Genomic DNA, 19,121 nt, shown 5'->3' on the forward strand with positions numbered 1-19,121 from the left:
GGAGAGGCAGGGGAAAGGTGGCTCCCACTGCTTCTTGCGCCCCAGGAGGGCACGGAGGGACGGGGATGCCCTTCCGGATTTGCACAGGGTGGGGCGGGCTGCAGCCGGGGCTCTTTTCAGGAGGGGCTGGGCTCAGAGTGGGCGCCGACAGTGCTGGGAGGATGCTACATCCACCCCATATTTTGCCACTGCTCCACTCCTAGCGCTGCTGTCATCAGCCACCCAGCACAGCCCTGGCTCAACACGCCGCTTCCATCCATGCACTGGGAAGAGCCGGGGCTGCGCTGGGTGGCTGATGGCAGTAGAGCTGGGAGTGAAGCAGTGGTGAAATCTGGGTGGATGCAGCATCCTCCCAGCGCTGCCAGCACCCATTCTGAGCCCAGCCCCCGCCAAGAAGAGCCCCATGCAGCCCTGGCTGTAGCCCACCCCATGCAGATCCAGGGGGCACATGCCCCCCCCGTGCCCTCCTGGGATGCAAGCAGCAGTGGGAGTCCCCACCCCACGAGCCATGTCTATACCCCCCCACCTGGGCAGCACCTGGGGGGTGCTGATCTGTCCCTCCATGCCTCTTCCCTCCCCCCACACCAGACTTACCAGCTGGAGGCAGCTCTCCATGCTGCCAGCTGTGCTCCTTACTGCCCTAGTGCTGTACTGTGGCTGCACGCAGCACAGGCATTTGTCGGCCAAATTATCTGCCCCATCGGGCCAATATCAGATACAGCCCATTTCTTTACATCAGTACTGATTCGATATCGGACTGATGTATTGGTGCACATCTAGTTCCATTCTCTAGAACCACCCTTCAGTATGCCCCAGGAAATTATGCAATTATGCACTTGCATAATTTTACATGTAAAACACATGACTCCACAACATACTGCATAATTCCCTGGGGGGTAGCTGGTGAATGGGAAGGGGAGCTCTTGCCTGCAAAAGAAGGGGATGTGTATGTGTGTGGAGTTTGTGAATGGCTGTGGGTCCCCCCCACCACACCCCCCACTCCATGGTGCACAGCCCCTACTGCTGGCAGCGGCAGCCGGTAGGTGGGCCATCGGGGCACTCCTGGTTGGGACAGGCAGAACCCCCAGTGGCACACATGGTTCCCACCTGCAGTGTCATGAGCCCCAAGTGCTGGCACAGAGCAGCCAAGTATTGCCAGAAGCCACCCACCAGCAGGCTGAACCAAGCTGGCCCCATGCTATCACATACAGCCTTCCAGGATTCACCAGAGCCATGTGCCACTGGGACCTCTGCCTGCTGCAGTCAGGAGTGCCCCAAAGGCCTGCCGGTGGCAGGGACTGTGCCAGGGGAGTGTAGGGTGGTGGGGTCTATGGGTGTGGGTGGGGGCTGTACTGGGGAGGTGTGGCGGCAGGGTTGATGCATGGCGGGGGGAGTGTGGTGGCAGGGGCTGTACTGGACAGGCTATGCATGGGGGGGGCATGTGGTGGGGAGAAGGCATGTGGCAGGGCAACTCACACTCACCCATAAACCCACCACACACCCTTTCACAACCTCCCCCACAAACCCCACACCTTCACAGTCCCCCCCCACATACCTGACACCCATCCCCCACCTGTACCTGCATATCTTTCTAAAGAAGGTTCAAATAGTGTTATATTTGGTTTAATTAGTTAAAAAATGTAATCAATTTTACATAATTTAAAATTTTTCTGCAAAAATTTTTTTCTGTACATAATTCCCTGGGGTGTACTTCAGGTAGTTGAATACTGCTACCAAATCCCCTCACTGTTTTTTCTTCTGCAGACTAAATAAGACCAGTTCCCTCAACATCTCCTCAGAAGTCATCTGCTCTAGCCCCCCAGACCATTTTCGTTCTCCTCCACTAGACTCTCTCCAAGTTGTCCACATCCTTTCTATAGTGGGAGGCCCAAAACTGGACACAATACTCCAGATCTGCCCTAACCAGTACAGGATAGAGGGGAATAAACACTTTCCTCAATCTGCTGGCAACATTCCTACTAATACAGCTCAGTATGTTGTTGGCCTTCTTGGCAACAAGGGCACACTGTTGACACATATCCAACTTACTGTCCATTGTAACCCCAGGTCCCTTTCTGCAGAGCTGCTTCTCAGCTAGTTGGTCCAAAGCCTGTAGCAGTTCATGGGATGCTTCTGTCCCAAGTGCAGGACTTTGCACTTGTCCTTACTGAACCTCATGAGATTTCTTTTGGCCCAATCCTCCAATGTGTCTATATCCCTCTGAATCCTAGCCCTACTCTACAGCATATCTGGTATTCCACCCATCTTGGTATAATCCACAAACTTAGCAGTGCACTCCATCCCATCTTCCAGATTGTTAATGAGATATTGAACAAAACTGACCCCAGGACCGACCCCTGCGGCACTCCACTTGATACCAGCTGCCAACTAGACACTGAGCCATTGATCATTACTCAGCTTTCTATTCACCCTACAATCCATTTATCTAACCCCTTCCTTAGCTTGCTTGCAAGAATGCGGTAGGGGACCATATCAAAAACCTTGATTTTAGCAGGGCATCTCATGGGCACTGTTTTCCCTGCATCCTCAGAGCCAGTCATCTCATTACAGAAGGCAATCAGGTTGGTCAGGTGTGACTTGCCCTTGGCGAATCCATGCCAACTGTTTCTGATCGGTTGAGGAAACCCCCATCTGATCCTAAAACTGCATCTAATTTTCTTCAAATTATTATTTATTTTTTAATCACCATAGCACTTAGAAGTCCTAGTCATGGATTGAGACTCACTGTGCTAAATGCTGTACTAATATGCCCCTTGCAACAAAGAATTTTCCACCTTGGACTGTAAGCAACAGGTCAACACACACACACACACACACACACACACACCTCTCAGTATACCAGCAACCTAAACTATCATGTTTTTTGTAGGCATCACCATAAAGATTTTTAATAGCAAGTGATTTGAAGGAGAACAATGAAACAATTTTGTGGATGCATAAGGCATGAGATGCAGCAAGGCCAAAAGTACAAAATTACTAGTTTGAAAAAAATCTAACTGAAGGCACAGGCTGACTAGAGATGGGCCTAGCTTTTGGGACTGTATGAAAGATAACACAATAGAGACAGACTGTGAACACTTCTGAAAGGAAAAGCAAACAGTTTATTTCTAATGTGACAGAGAAGAGATCGCCAATGCTTTGGGACTTGTAGATAAGCGCACACCTATATGTGGATTCCACATATTTTGATGGTCTACTGCAGTGGTTTTCAAACTTCCTAAAATCACGGAACCCTTTCATGTCAATTCTGCTGTGAAACCCCTAACCGTAGTTCTGCGGGCCGTGAGAGCCAACATGGAGCCATGTGCCCCAGCCCAGCAATGGCAGCACAGTGCCTCCCACCATTACACCTCAATCTCTTTGCAAAAACCTTGATGACCTACCACAAAACCCCAGGGTTCTCCAGAACAGTTTGAAAACCATTGGTCCACTGAGTACACACAGGATGGCAGTACAGGTTAAGTTGCTCTATCACATGGACAGCAACAACAAATCAGCAGGTGCCATAAAAATGAAGGTTAGTGAGACTATTCTGTCCAAACAAAAGTAAAGGTCCACTGCCATTACCTTGGGTAGCACCACTCTATTACATCCTATGTGATAAAACAGAGTAATAGATAATAGTGCAGCTGAGAATCCTCACACAAATAAGGGCTGACAGGACCAAAGAAGGTAGGAGTTCAAAATACCAAGTACAACAAGGCTCCTTAGACAAGTAGGAGAAAAATAGCTTCTTGCAGTAGCAATTTAAAGGGGTTGATGGTTTGTCCTGCAGTTCAGATTTAAAAGCACAACCAAGGCCCACTTCCAAAATACCTGGTTTCCTCCTGAATATCCATGCAGGTAAGTCAAGGTTTTCACCTGTCATACAGCAGCAAGGATGAATTCAGTGCAATATTACTTTGGCCTGGAGCACCAGGCTGGGAACTACCAGCTACACAACTTTGTAAAGCCATCATCTGAAAACAAACAAACAAACAAAAAAACCCCCTCATGATGTACTTGTGTATAGATGGGCCCTGAATAAAAACCCCTTTGTTCACAGCTGGTCCTGGTATACTGCCAAGGTCTCTCTTCAAATACCTCTCTCAAAGATGGCACTGTGGAAAAAAGACAAAAACCACATACAATGGAAGACCGATACCAACAGGAAAGCCCTAGTCCTCCTGCTTTTTTGAACAAAGGCAAGATACCAGGGTCCGACAGACAGTTCCCTGAAAAGCTCTACCTGTGGCATTACGTTGCAACCATATAAAGTTTACAAAAATTGGAGGCTTTACACTTGAGATGATAAATGCTAAACTAGCTGTACTGTGTAATGGAGTATACAGTATCCCTTCTGTCTGACAACAATTGTCAACAGCTTCTGAGAAACCATGCCATTTTTATTTTAAAAAAATAATCAGAGCAAGGTGAAACCCAATCTTGTACTACATATCCACATTAAACCATAAATTTAGTATGAAAGGTTAATAAGAAATTAGCGATGGGTAGGAAGATGTTATAAAACTGTCTACAAAACTGCTGGTGTATTTCAAGAGAGAAGAAGACATTTTTTAGGGCCTCTGTATGCTTAAAAGTTTGCTAGTATAGCCATACTAGTAGACCTTTACTAGAAAAAACCCACCATTAGAACTCACCTCACATATGCAACTACTTTTTTAAACCAGTGTAGCTTAAACTCAGCTTACTATATTCAACAAACAATATCAGAAGGTGGGGAAAAATTCTTTTGTTCATGCAATTACATCTATACTAGGATTTCTGCTGTCACAGCTGTTAGGAGTGAGATTCCTCCCCTCCTTCCCTTGTAGACTTATAACTAACATAGTTGTGCCAACAAAACTTTTAAATTTAGATCAGCCTTTAGGACTCATGCAACTACAAATAATGGGATGCAATTATAAAGGGGACACCCTAGAAAACTTTCTGCAAGACCTGAAAAACAGCAAAACAGTCCCTTGAGGCAAAGGCATCCCTTAAAACGTTTAGCTGCACAATGGAAAAAGGACTAGAGCAGGAAATTCTACCTGCAAGTAGGAAATAGGTCTATCCAATAAGCCTTTCTGCATTCTAAATTCAGAGGGGAGGAAAAATTAACTGCTCTAAGAATGCACATACTGTTATGCCCTAATACTAAAAAACCTACACTTCTTCACAGTAATTGAACAGTTTCTTTGCTTTAAAGGATAAAAGAGCTTTCACAAATCCACTGCTATTAATATTTTCTAAGTGCTAGCCTAGGAATTCCTTTAAGTCAAAATTCACCCCCCTGAAATAACTTCTCTTAGATCCACTGTAGCAGGATGCCAGGGTGCATCTGCTCTTTTAAGAGGGCAAGCAGCTGGAGGCAGCTTGCAGGTGGAAAGAGAGATAACTGGACCCGACCAATAGAGGGCAGGATTGAAGCCAGAGACATCCCGGCGGGGTGGGGGGAGCAGGTAGAGTAAATCAGGGTGACTGCCCTGGGCCCCGCACTTTGGGGGGCCCTGCAGGCAGTGCTGTACAGGCCCTGCCAGCCACTATGCACTGCCACCTCCATGCTCTGGCTGCTCCCTGCCCTGCACAAGCTGGGGCGCACACCCCTAGGGTCAGCTCTGATTGGAGATATTACAAGCCCAGGGCTTCAGCTGGTCAGACAACATAGCTCTGGGAGCCAGGGAAAAAGGAGCTCTGGGCAACAGAGCTTCTGAAGTCACAGTGAAACTGAACAAGCGACTGCAGAAGAAAGCTTCCTGTGGCAGACAAAAAGGCCTGCATGTGCAGGCAGGGGCTCCCTATTTTAAGCCCCTCGAAGGTTGAGATGTCTGCTAGAGGGCATAGGCATTTTGTTGTAAAGTTGTTAATTGACAATTGGCAATTGACACACTGGTGGTTTAGCCTTAAGCCCTGCTCAAGGCCTACTCAGAGAGCCTGTAGCCTGAGAGGAGCTTTAGACAGAGACCCCCAGGGCTGCGGAATCTGGGTCAGGGCCCAAGAGGGGTCAAAGGTCCAGAAGTGACCACAACCAGGGACTGAGAAGGTCAGGGACCCACAGGCAGGGAGGGTAGAGCCCAGAGGCCAGGTCCTGTACTGTGGGTCTAGGCTAAAGCACACAGCGACAGCATAAAGCAACTTTTCCCAACCTCGAGGGAAATTTTTCCCAATCCCATTTGGGACTCCAACAATAAAAAGCAGAAAAATGGGAGGTTCCCCTTGCAGGCTGACAGAATTCTAGCACACAAGGAGCTACTTGGGGATGGAGGCAACCCATGCAGGTGTGTGCACACATGCATGTGGCAAACAGGCAGAGTGGACAGCAGCTCCCACAGCTCCCTGCAGGTAAGTCTATGGGGGGAGGGGGAGCAGACTGAAGTACCCATGGAGAGTGGAGGCAGAGGGAGTGTTGGTGCTGGGCTGGAGCTGTGGCCGCTGCCCAGCTGGGCTGGTACATCGGGCCCAGGGTCAGGGCCACGGCAGGAATGTGGGGGGAGCAGGATGGAGCCATGGACAGCTCATCCAGGGAGTGGGGGGGGAAGTGGGGAGGCTCCTCACTGCTGCATGCACTCCTGGGCAGGGAGCCACTCACGAATTTCCTGGACCATTTAAGGAGAATAAAAACTGGGAAGTTAAGAAGATGAATGACGCAGACAGACATTCTGTAAGAGCAGAACAAAATTCATATCAGAGGACTGATAGTTAGCTTATCATTACTATAAAGAATCCGATCCCAAGAATTTTCAAAGAAATAAAGCCCTTCAATGTTTATATTAGTCTTGCCACTGCTCATTACCACCCAATTCCAAAGCAAAATTTTTTTTCGACATCAGTAGGTTCAAATTTCTTCCAAAGGGGTAATCAATTTTTTCTTCCTAAAAATAACAACAAATGCCTAGATTAAATTTGCATGCTAATCTGTCCTGGCCATAATCTGAAGCTTCTTTTTAAACACTGGAGCAACCTGCAGCCTATCAAACTTTTTTTTACAATATGAAAAGATGCCTCCTTAGTATTTACTGATTATTCAATTACAGGACATTTTGAACCCTAAAAAACATGCAATTTATTCTTAAAATGTATTGGCCAGCTGAAAAACAATAGGTTTTTGAACAATATAGCTGCAGGACTGGCAATCATGGAGTACTGCTGGACGGAGTCTACATCTGCCAGGACTGTGAGTCCTTTCAGCAGTAAGACTCCCCACCCTGACTGGGCTTGATGCACCCCTGTAGCTGTCAACTGACAGGTCTCGCAGCTGCAGGGGATACCCTGCTACATGTACAAGTTAAAGCAGGATAGCAACAAGCTATAAAGTTAGTACAGTTTCAAGTCTAACTGGTTAGACCTTTCCATGGTGCGATTACTGCTCTGCACATGTAGCTGGACTCAGTTAATTGTTCAATTAACCAGTTAAATGTGCATTATCTGAAATGTGTCGAGGGGGTCTGAATGAATACCTGGAACCAGAGTTTGAAGTGCTCAGGTTCTGACAGCAGCAACATTTTTTTTGTGGGTTCAAAGAAAATATTTTCATCATTTCAGTTTATTCAGGGAGTTCAAAGTTGAGAAACCAATTATGGCAGAAGCATAAATGCTTACTTTTCTCTTCCAAACCATGGAAGCAAAAGGAAAAAAAAGCATAAGAAAACGAAGTCAGCTAGTTCTAAAATCCTGACACAGTGATTGAATAGGTTGTTTCTGGCCCTCAGCAACAGATAATCCTTCCTTTGCCGAATGAATGAGCCCTAAATCCAAAAAGTGTTTTGATAAACTTACCTTTCCTCCTATATAGTGGCACAGTTACAGCCTTTTCACCAAGAACAAATTTTAAACATGCACATTTTGTACATTTGCATGTAATTCTAATTTCTTTCCAAATGAATTTGACAAGTCACAAGTGAGTGCATTTACCATCTAACAGAAATGAAAATTAAAAAATATGTATAATATACAATAGTTTACATAACTGATAGAATAAGTGCAGAGATATAGTTTGTACTCTTAGCTAGCAGGAAGCAGTACAAACTTAGAGTACAGGCTATATTTAGTAGTCACAAATCAACACATTTTAACACTTACCAAATAATGAGAATCACTCTCTCTTTAGGAGGATTGTAAACATTACAAATTACTCCAATTTAAATTATCCTGCCATAAAATAAAAAAATAAAAAAATAAAATTGAGCTGCATTTCTGGTCAATCTGTTACAGTGCTCTCTGTAAACTAAAACGGCCTCCATTGAATCCTTTAGCAGTCATCATCTCTGACCTAAATTTTGCTAAGATTTCAGAAAATTTGCAACCCAACACAGACACCTTGTCCATAAATTGTACAATCAGAATGGCACTTTTTAGCAAATCAGTAAAAACGTTAAGAACCTTAGAACCAAGCCTAATATTAAAGTCTTGCTAAAACAACAGTTTTCTACAAGCAAATGAATGAATGGTTTAGATAGGCAAGTAAGAACTCAGGAAGCTTTAGTTTTCAGTATTAGCTGTAAAGAAAGAACTGAAGGTCTGGCAATAGGCGTTACCTCATGTTCACTTAAAACTTATAATGGCAAGTAAAAGGCCAACTTACAGGTCTGACTTCTTAGGAGGCTGTACATTCTCTTCTTCTATTCAAAAAGGTCCAGAGCATGGGGGAAATATTTCTTTTGTTGTTAACTAAGTTACTTGAAGAGCATCCACACTAAACTGAAATAACTCCTACATTACAAAACCTAAGATCTGTTTGGAGCCAGAAATATTCTAAGGGATGTTTGTTTCTCTAGACCCTCTGTTGAGAGGCTAAGCCTAGCTGTTCCAAACTAGGAGGAATACCTAATGCTACAGTTGCACCAATATATCGATGCCGTATCAGATTGGCACCAATAGAAGGAAAATTAACATTATTGGCCATCAACGTTTTTTGGCTGGTGTGGCTGATAATGTTAACCAATAAACATAATATGCCTTCTGGCGTGGGTTCCCCAGATGCTACCTGCATACACACAGCTGCACACATGCACGCAGCGAGGTATGAAGGAGGGTAGTGTGCAGAGCAGCTGCCAGAAGAGGCACTGAGGAGGGAAGGGGCATGGAGGCACGGTGAGGGGAGGGAGTGGAGCAGGGGCTGGGGTGGGGATGCCCAACCAGGGCAGTGAACAGCACCCTGGGTCAGGGTGGGGAGCAGGATGGAGCTGCAGGCAGCTCAGCTAGGGTGTATGAGTTGAGAGGGACAACTCTCCACTGTTGTGTGAACCTCCCCGGGGGGGACATAGGGGGGCATGTCCCCCCCCCCCCCAGATTCGTGTGTGGGGTGGATGCATTCAAAGCTCTCCACTCTGCTGCCTTTCCCTCGGGAGCCCTGCACTGGCTGCACATCCCCTGCCTGCCTGGTAGCAGTGGGGGCAGCAAGCTGTGCCTGCCTGATAGGCAGAGGATATGTGGCCTGCACAGGGTCCACAGGGCAAAGGCAGCAGGGCAGAGAGCCTCACGCCCACAGCAGGCAGCCCACATCTGCCCTTGCCCTGCTCAGCTCTGGTTAAAAGCATCCCTGTGCTTAAAAACTGCTGAACTTTAGTTCAAGCACCCCCACCACCATTCTTATGCACTGGGAAGCTGATCCCCTTGGCAAGCTGCCCACGCTGCTGTTTTGCTCCCCACCCTGGTCCCAGGTCCCATTCACTGCCCTGGCTGGGCAGCACCACCAGCCCCAGCTTCTGCCCACTGCTTCCCTCACCGTAGAGGCCTTGCTCTGCTCCCCACCATGCCTATTCCCCTCCACAGACTTACCTACAGGGCACTTCTCTCCACACTGCATTCCTGTAAACTGGTTATCGGATTGGTATCAGCCAATAAGCCTGGTTAATAACTGGCTATCGGTATCAGTCAAGAAAATCTTTATCAGTGTATCCCTATTTAGCACCACATTTTGGTAAATAGTTATGAACAGTGGAACTTTGGAATAGCACCCCAGCACTTTATCATGCCCAAAAGAATCCCCTCAACCCCCTTCAATTTCTGAGATGACTCTGAAAATTATTTTTAAACAAGGCAACAAACTACCATGTTTACTTGGACACCCCCACGCACCATTCCCCCCAAAAATTAGCCATCCAAAGTTTGGGGAGGGGTTTTATTTTAAGCAAAGAAGGTGACTGCTGCAGCAGAATGGAGGCACAGTGTACAGAAATGGCTGCCAGGGCTGGCCACATGGAGGAGAGGCAGAGTCTGGTGCTCAGTTAAAAGCTAAAACAGTTCTCAATATTTGTAGACTGAAGGCACCCCACAACAGACTTGCCCCCTTTGGAAAATTCCAGCTCTTTGTTTTCACTCTTTTTTTTATATACAGAAAAATAATACAGCAATTTTTTTATTGCAAAGAGCTCAGAAAGGCCACAACAGGTCAGAATGTGTTCAACACTATGGATTCCTACATGAAAACTCTGTGTCTAGCTTGTGATTTATATTTGCATCCCTCACAACATTAGCACTGTTCAGCACCCCACAGAACCCTTGAGAGGATCTCATGACACTTAAGGATGCCACAGTCCCTCTATGGAGAATCACTAAGCTACAAGTTGCTGCAAGTTTCAAACAGTTACAGCTGCTGCCAAATTGAAAGCAGCTTTTGGCTAAGCAGAAAAGGGAAATCAAGTGACACTGAACAGCAGAAACTGCCCCTTCTCCCATGTGGACAAAATTCAGCCATGATTCTGGAAAAAGGTTTTTTTTCCTTCATTTTGCCTTCCCAAAACAAGGATGTCTTGTGTGGAGGTGTAAGCTCTGCAAAAACATGCGGTAAAGGCCCTGCTGACAGACCCAGAGGATTAGCAATGCTATTTCTCCCTGCAGAGTTTCTCAGGCTTAATATGGAGGGGTGGTCAGATAAGCTGCTAGTAACATCATGAAAAATAAATAAATAAATAAATAAATAAAGCTATGCAGGAACAGTGCCAATCCTTATTTCTTATCACAAACTACATATTCAACCGTGGAATTTCTCAAGCACCTGCCCTGCTTACCATTTAACAGCACCAGAAATTAGAAAGTACAGCTACAAAATAAATATAATCTTTCAGAAGCTCCTCTCCTAAAACTGAAGGGGGTCAGTAACATCTGGCCTGCACCCAAACCACTGATGCTTCAACTAACCCCACCCCACTCCCTGTGTGTGGGCTCAGCTTCCAACCAGTGGGGGTGGGCTGCATTGGGCTGCAGAGCTGCAAACTGCATCTGTGCTGTCATTGTTTCTCTCTGGTCCTCTGCTTCCCTCCCCAGCTGCAGCACAGGCACAGCTGGAAACTGTATGGCCCTGACACAGCTCCTTACAGGCTGAAAGCTGTGGTCATTCAGCAGCTGGGAGGGGAGGGAGAGGAGCAGGGAGACGTGGCAGTGGCATGGGTCACTGGCTGGATAGCCCTGAAACAGCTCCTCTCCCTGCACTCACACTGGGGCAGAGCTGTGTCAGGGCAGTGCAGCTTCCAGCTGGGCCCATGCTGCAGCTGGGAGGCTGGTAGGAGGATGGGGGAGAGTAGAGAGAAGCAGTGGCAGCACAGACACATTTTGCAGCTCCACAGACCTGGCACAACCCCCCACTGGCTGGAAACTGTGCCCACAGGCTGCCCAGGACTTGTGGCGGGCAGGGGAAGGGAAGAGGGGTGGAAGCAGCTGGGAGCTGTGCCCATGCTGCTGCCATCTGTCTCAGTGTGAGTATGGGGAAACCCACTCTGCCTCCCCATCAAAACCACCTAGCTTGAGTGGCACCTAAACCAGGTGCCAACCACAGCTCTGAACTATGGATGTGGTGGGATTACAAATCCTGTAATCTTAGCAGGACCAATGATGGGAATGGAAGAAGCAGCAGCTAACTTCTAATTAATATCCAGGGTTATTGAATGACCAGACGTTTTGGCTTCGTGTCAGGCAATCACCTCCTGAAGTCAAGCTCTCTGGATACAGATCTTAACCTAGCAAGGACCTTCAATCCGAGTTGAATATAGATGCCTACCAGGGTGAGTCTCAATCACAGAATCATAGAAAATTAGGGTGGGAAGGGACTTCAGGAGGTCATCTAGTCCAACCCTGTTCAAAGCAGGACCATCCGCAACTAAATCATTCCAGCTACAGCTTTGTCTAGCCTGGTGCAAAGATAGAGATTCCACAACCTCTCCGAGTAACCTGTTTCAGAGCTTTACCGCCCTCCTAACGAGAGAGTTTTTCCTAATATCCAACCTAAACTTCCCTTCCTGCAATTTGAGACTGTTGTTCCTTGTTCTGTCATGTGTCACCAATGAGAACAGTCCAGCTCCATTCTCTTTGGAACTACCTGTCAGGTAGTTGAAGGCTGCTATTAAATCCCACCTGTCTTCCCTTTTCCAGACTAAATAAGCCCAGTTCCCTCAGCCTGTCCTCAGAAGTCATGTTCCCCAGCCCCTTAAACATTTTCATTGCCCTCTGTTGGACTCTCTCCAATGTGTCCACATCCTTTCTATAGTGGGGGGCCCAAAACTGGGCACAGTACTCTAGATGAGGCCTCACCAGTGCTGAATAAAGGGGAATAACCATTTCCCTTGATCTGCTGGCAACACCCCTACCGATACATCCCAGTATGCCGTTAGCCTTTTTCTGCAGCAAAGGCACATTGTGGGCTCATATCCAGCTTACTGTTCACTGTAAACTCCAGGCCCTTTTCTGCAGAGTTGCTGCTTAGCCAGTTGGTCCCCAGACTGGTGCATGGGATTGTTCCATCCCAAGTGCAAGAATTTGCACTTGTCCTTGTTGAACCTCATGAGATTTTTTTGGTCCAATCCTCCAACTTGTCTAGGTTCCTCTGAATCCTAGCCCTACCTTCCAGTGTATCTACTAAGCCCCATAGCTTGGTGTCCTCTCCAAATCTGCTGAAGGTCCACTCCAACCCATCTTCCAGGTCAATGATGAAGATACTGAACAAAACTTCAGCAGAGGACAAGGAGGGTGAAGGGACAAATGGTAGCAATGTTCACTTCCTTGGTTCCAGAGATGTGTCAATGCAGCAGCTCTGGCAGTCACACCAACTAGACCCATGGGCCACAATTTAATCACTTGTGGGCCACATGTAACCCATGGCCTACAGGTTGGACAGAGCTGCTTTGTACTCTGCCTTGAAGTTCATGATATTACTTTGCCCAATTAGCAAAGCAAGCAAACTCTCAAACTGGTAATCCTTTACCAACTACCTATTTTGAAGTCCCAAAAGTTCAAATGAAGTTTGAGCACCTCAGCTGGTAAGGTGAAACACAGTAAAATAGGAGAGGCAGGCCCAGACTACATGGGCATTTGTATACATGTTTGTGCCACAGCACCAGGCACTTTTTCACCCCATGGCACACTTAAATAAAAAAAAAAAAAGCACCCAAAGGCAAGAACAACCGGCCTGTCTTCACACCACAACAACACCCCCCCTCCGCCTGCAACTTGGGCCCTGCCTGGATCAGGACTGCTTTAACGGCCCAGAGGCCAAGCCTGGCTCAGCTTCCCTCATCTGAACCCAGGCCCCACCAGCCAAGCGGCCCCTTTCCCAGGTTAGTATCCCGTCCCCTCCTGAGAAGCGGCACTATACTGTTTGTGTCAGCAGGCAGGAGGCATGGCTCCAGCCCAAAAATGCTGTGGCACACCTGGACGTGCCTGACAACACACCAGTGTGCCACGGCACACCAATTGGGAAACACTGATCTACAGTACAGACATGAGATGCTCCATAATAGTTTGCATTCTTAGTCGGGAAGTCTGCCTATTCTTATTCGGCAAAAGCTTCAAAGCTGTCTTTAAAAAGCAGACCCAAAAATTGTTTTGCTGTTATCCCAATCTTTACATTGGAACAGTTTAGCAATCATGGCTAAATAAAAGCACTGCAAGGAATATTACTGTTCTCTGAGAATTTAGGGACAACCCCAATGTACAGAAGAACTCTTTGCATGTGAACTATTTTAACAAAGTGTGGATACCTTCCAAAATGCAGATAAAACCTATGGATTTAGTCCTTAAAATGAATTATTTTTAAAAAAGAGGAAGGTCTTCACAGAAATATGCACCATACAAACTAGCAGAGATTATGTAAAACAACTCCAACTTTTTAGCCAAAATCTTCAACATGCCAGAAACAGCAAATTGATACTACACATTTTCTTATTTTGGTCTTCAAAAAAAACCCAAAAAGCGACTGGATAATCCTTCAACTGTGAAGCTAGGCAAGTCATTTTATATTTTCTGGAGCTAAACTGTGTGTTCAATGACTTAAGCCTTTTTGGAAGAAGTATGCATTAATACCTGTTAATGTATGAATTAATCTTTAAAATTCACTCTTAAAATTTCATTTTGTTGAAAAATTTAACAGAGTATATCTAATTTATATCCTGAACGTGTACATTTTTTCTTCTCCATTTAACTCAGAAAACAGCTAAACAAGTTGGTGAAAAATATTCAGAGTTGTCATTATTAATTTACACATGTTGACAAATGATAAAAGTTCCAGAAGGCAAAATTTCAAATATAATATTTTAAATTAGAAGTAGCTCAAAAACCTAAAGGTAAGCTGCCTGGTACTTGATGCCACATATCAAAATATAATTTTAGGACAATATTCAGTTATTTATACTTTAAAGTCTCGTTAGAAGGTTGGGAATATAGATGTAACTATATTTGAAGTAGCCATTTTATGAACTCCATATATATTTTTTTCAGTATAAAAAGAAAAATTACATTTTAACTGACCTTAAAATGAAAATACCATACTAACAGTGTTTAAGAAGTTGCCAACGTACTCCTTGGAAAAAGGCAAGTCAAAATGCTCTTTTTATTCAAATAGATATCCTTGAAACTATCAAATTGCTTTTATGGCTTTTAAAGAAATTTACTACATGAACTGCCAGTAGACAATAATGAAACCCTCCCATTAATTCCCAATATCATTACTTAACACCACACAATATGCACAGCAAGTAACCTACCACCACGTTACACCTCAGTTTCTTGTATTAGGTGAGGCTTCTTTCCATATTCCATACAGCATAATGGGAGCCTTGCATTTCAATTCATCACATTCTGAGACGATTTTGAAGTGTATGCCCTGTACATATTCCAAGTACCGCCTCCCATTGCCTAGCACTACAAGGCCTTGGGCAGAGGAAGGGGAATAACCCAACTCAGACATTTGTACAGCAACTGGGATATTATATAGAAATTAAAGAAACAATTAATCCTCTCTTATGAAAGAAATTGTTAGTAGTTTGATAAAGGTGTCAAACCAAATATCAATTGGTTTTATTTATTCCCCCAAATTACTTTTCAGATATATAAACTCAAGTGACTGTACACTTTCCAATGAGAAAATACAAATATCACCTTTTAGACTTGACATTTTCCTTTCCCACTTATTTCATTCACTAGTTTAATTAAAATGGAATGAAGAGAAACACATTTAGAGAGTAAAATATGTTATAGGAAAACTATGAATTTGTACAAATTAATTCAATGAGTTTCAATGGCTCCAGGTACCTAAATAGCACTCAGTATTACAACACAACAGACAGAGTTAGTTTATGGCTACACCTCTTACTAGTACACAGTAACTGCTGGCATCTCCCAATTGTATACTCTTCCTACTAGCATATATAATATGAACCTCAAATATAATTAAAATAGAAAGAATAAGATCAGAACAGCAGGCAGTTCATTACTGTACTATTCATTCATTAGAAAAACAGGAATTGCCATATCAAGTCAGACTGATAGGCATCTATTTTATCATCCTGTCTCCAAGAGTGAAAAGTATCAGAGTTCAGAAGAAAAATCTGAAAAAAATGCCATAACTTGCAATTATGGAGCAACTTGGATGTAGAAAACAGTTTTTTCCGAATCCCATTAGCTCTCTTTCTTGGCTATGTTTGCAGCCATTAGAAGGCCTATTATAGCGAAACACAATGCAAGTCTCCAAGGACTGAAAGAGTCATCATTTCAATGCTCATGCTCATGGGTGTATGAAGTCACACAAAACAATTGTATGCCAGCTGGCTGTATTGCTACAACATTCCTGCAGAAGGCAGAGTAGATTTGCACCTTATAGACTAAATCAGAGATGCATAAGCTTCTGTAAGCAGCAGCTTACTTCATGAGATGCTATGTAGGGGCTGCAACTTTTACTATGATTCCTAAAACTAAAAGCAGATGCAAGACATCAGAAAATACCAGAAGAGAATTTTAGCAATTCAGCATGTTGGGCCCCAAGATTGTTTCCATGTTCTATTCTTTGCATTCTACCCTGGGATGACACAAGTGGCATCCACAAACTACGGGCTGCTTGACATGCAACCCACTAGCTGTCACTCATAAATCATAGGAAAGCACATCAGACAATGTATGTTATTACCCAGAGTCCAAGTCTATTCCAATTTCCTTTAATATCTATGAACACCTGAATATCAGACTGGAGGCTGCCTCTCTTTGCTTCCAGTTGTGGAAACCTCACCAAATTTGGATGTTACAGGTAACAAAGCTTGGTGTTAAACTTTGAGCAGCAAAACATTTCAGCAGTAGAAAGCCCTCACTAAAATAATCCACTACCCCAACAGTATTTCTTGGGCACGGGGCCCGAGGTGTGTTTGACACCCGGGTGTAGTTGCCCTGTTGAATATACTACAAATTAAATTAAAGAGAAAACTTAGGAGTCCCTCCCAAATGAAAATGACAAATTACATTTTATCAACAGGGCCTGGTATCATAGCCCCAACCAACTCCCCATCCAATCACTGATTTCTGAAAAGACAGTACACCCCTATGCATAGGAGAATCAGGCAACCTTCTAATTTACTTGGAAACAACATTATGTATCAGGGACAAAAATGGAACTATGAAGGCTCTTTTGCATGAGTAAATACTGTATCCTGATGCATAGTTTTTGCACTGGCATAAACCCGGTTCTGTAAGAAAGGAAAGCAGGAATCATGTCATCATTTTATAAAACTTCGTTTAGAGATAAGGAAAGCATTTTTTTTTTTAAAGCTACATTAAGGTGCTGATCCTGCAATAAGTGTCATGCTAGCAGACTCCAATCCCTGGACAGACTTCAACCCGGTATTGGGTCCTATCTGTATTTTTAGTATTCCACTGTCCATTTTGATGAGTAAAGTTTGAATTAATGCTAGCTTCCTAAAAAGGTAAAGGAAGTCTGAAACTGTTTCTCTAGACATTTATGAATGCTGACTTGAAGTCCGATCATATCAGTGGATTTTTACAATGAAATGACTGTAGATAGTACATTTCAAATTATAATGCACTAAAATTCAAGTAAAACATTTTGCTATACAACATGTAACTATAGAAGAGTAGCACAGGGTGAATACCAGAAAAGTGCCCCAAAACGGTCTCTCGTTTCTTTTAGCTGGTATTTTAAAAAAACTCAACACTACACAAATGTCATTAATGATGATTAAACACCCAGGGGACTTTAATAGCTCCCAGATTTTTGTAAGAGTCCAAAACCTGTGCAGCCCATAAGAGGACAGTACAGTTTGGGTCCCCTGCATAACATTCGAAACCCATGAAAAAGCTCCCAGGTTTTTCCCTTCTCACCCTCCTTCATGCATATTCTGGCTACTAGACAGCAACTGTCGCACAATTCTCAGGAAGCATTTGCATTTCTTTGTTTTGAAACGATGACACCCAAATACGAGAACACCCGCCCCCTCCCCTTGGGCCCTGCCTGCATCAAGACTGTTTTAGCAGCCCAGAGGCCAAGCCCGGCCCAGCCTCCCTCACCTGAACCCAGGCCCTGCCAGCCAAGCAGCCCCTTTCTCAGGTTAGTATCCCATCCCCTCCTCAGGAGCGGCACTGTACCTAGCTGCTCCAGGGCAAACTTTTAGCATCAGCCCCCCCCCCTTCACCAGAGATAATGATAATCATCATAATAATAAGAAAAAAATGACCACAGCCCTGCCAACCCTCGCCCCAAGGCCCATCCCCCAGCACTCCCCCTCCAACCCAACCTGGCTGCGGGCCACCGCGGTGCACCCCTGCCTCAGGGCCAGGATTCCCGTGAGGGAGGCGCTGCCATGGTTGCCAGTAGCCTACCAGCTGCTACCTCCCCAAGGCTGCCGCATCCCCGCTTCCCCCGCAATACGGGAAGAGGTTTCCAAGCCCCTCAGACCCCCGCACCGCTTCCCAAACTGCCCTAATAAAGGCCCGAGCGCCGCGGTCTCCCATTGCACCGCGGCGGCGGGCGAGGCAGCCTGGGCAAGGGGGAGCTGCAGGCCCCGATGGGCACCGCCGCTCCTCCCCCCGCCGGGCGCCCCGGGACAGTTAGGGCCTCGCACCTCCCCCCCGAGCGGATCCCGGCCCCGTGCGGGACTTACCGCCCCGCGCCGCTCAGCCGCAGTCCGGCTGCGCCAAGGACCCCCGCATCGCCGCCGCTGCCTGGCTAAGACGGCGGGGGAGTGCGCCCCCCGAGCCTCCCCCGCGGCTCCCCTCAAGAAAAAAAAAGGCGGGGGGGGAGGGGGACAGCCCAGAGCGGAGGGAGAAACGGCAACGACCGCTCTGCAGCCAATCGCAGCGCGGCGGCGCCTCTCCGCGGCCAATAGGAAGGGCGAAGGCGTGGGGGCGGGGCCAGGCTCACCCTATGAAGAGCGACGAGTCGGCGCCGTTCGCCGCTAGAACGGTACCGAGCTGGTCTCCATCTTGGGTGTGGGCAGAATGCCCAGTCTTGGAGCTGGGCTCGCCCGGAGCCATCTTGGGTGCGGGCAAAAAGCCCGGAGATGGGGAATGGAGAGGTGGGGAGGCAGCCGCGGGCCGGGGCCTACCCGGGCCCCGCCAGGCACCCTCAGCCCTGCCTGGGCACTTCCCAAGCACCATCCTTGATCCTTACCCAGGGTGTCTGTGCACCCTGAGCTCCTATGAAGGGTGCTGCAAAGAGTGTGAGGAAGGAGATGCAGCGGTGTGGGTTGCAGCCAGGTTGGTGTAAGGACATAGGCGGACAAGGTTCTTTGTGTAAATCCGATCTCTTTTATTAGATCAACGCAAATAATTGGGAAAAGTCTTCCTTGCAAGCTTTCAGGTATAAATACCCTTTGTCAGGCTGAAAGGCAGTCTCCCTGGCTGGTTGCTTC

At 46.1% G+C, this 19,121-nt stretch overlaps 1 protein-coding gene across 3 annotated transcripts in view; it reads right to left on the bottom strand.

Annotated features, from left to right (window-relative positions):
- Positions 1-18,509, bottom strand: part of SOCS5 (suppressor of cytokine signaling 5) — a 41,910-nt gene extending 23,401 nt beyond the window's left edge. For 2 of the 3 annotated variants that reach the window (XM_019549357.1, XM_019549354.1), the window contains exon 1: positions 18,372-18,509. The gene's annotated coding sequence lies outside the window, so the exon portion shown is untranslated. Of the gene's footprint in view, positions 1-18,005; positions 18,103-18,371 lie in introns of those variants that run through there. The other variant, XM_019549356.1, reaches the window with a different exon arrangement.
- Between the last annotated feature and the right edge of the window lie 612 nt (positions 18,510-19,121).

Source organism: Crocodylus porosus, unplaced genomic scaffold (genome assembly GCF_001723895.1).
Source record: "Crocodylus porosus isolate Cpor-Errol unplaced genomic scaffold, CroPor_comp1, whole genome shotgun sequence".
Lineage (NCBI taxonomy): Eukaryota > Metazoa > Chordata > Crocodylia > Crocodylidae > Crocodylus > Crocodylus porosus.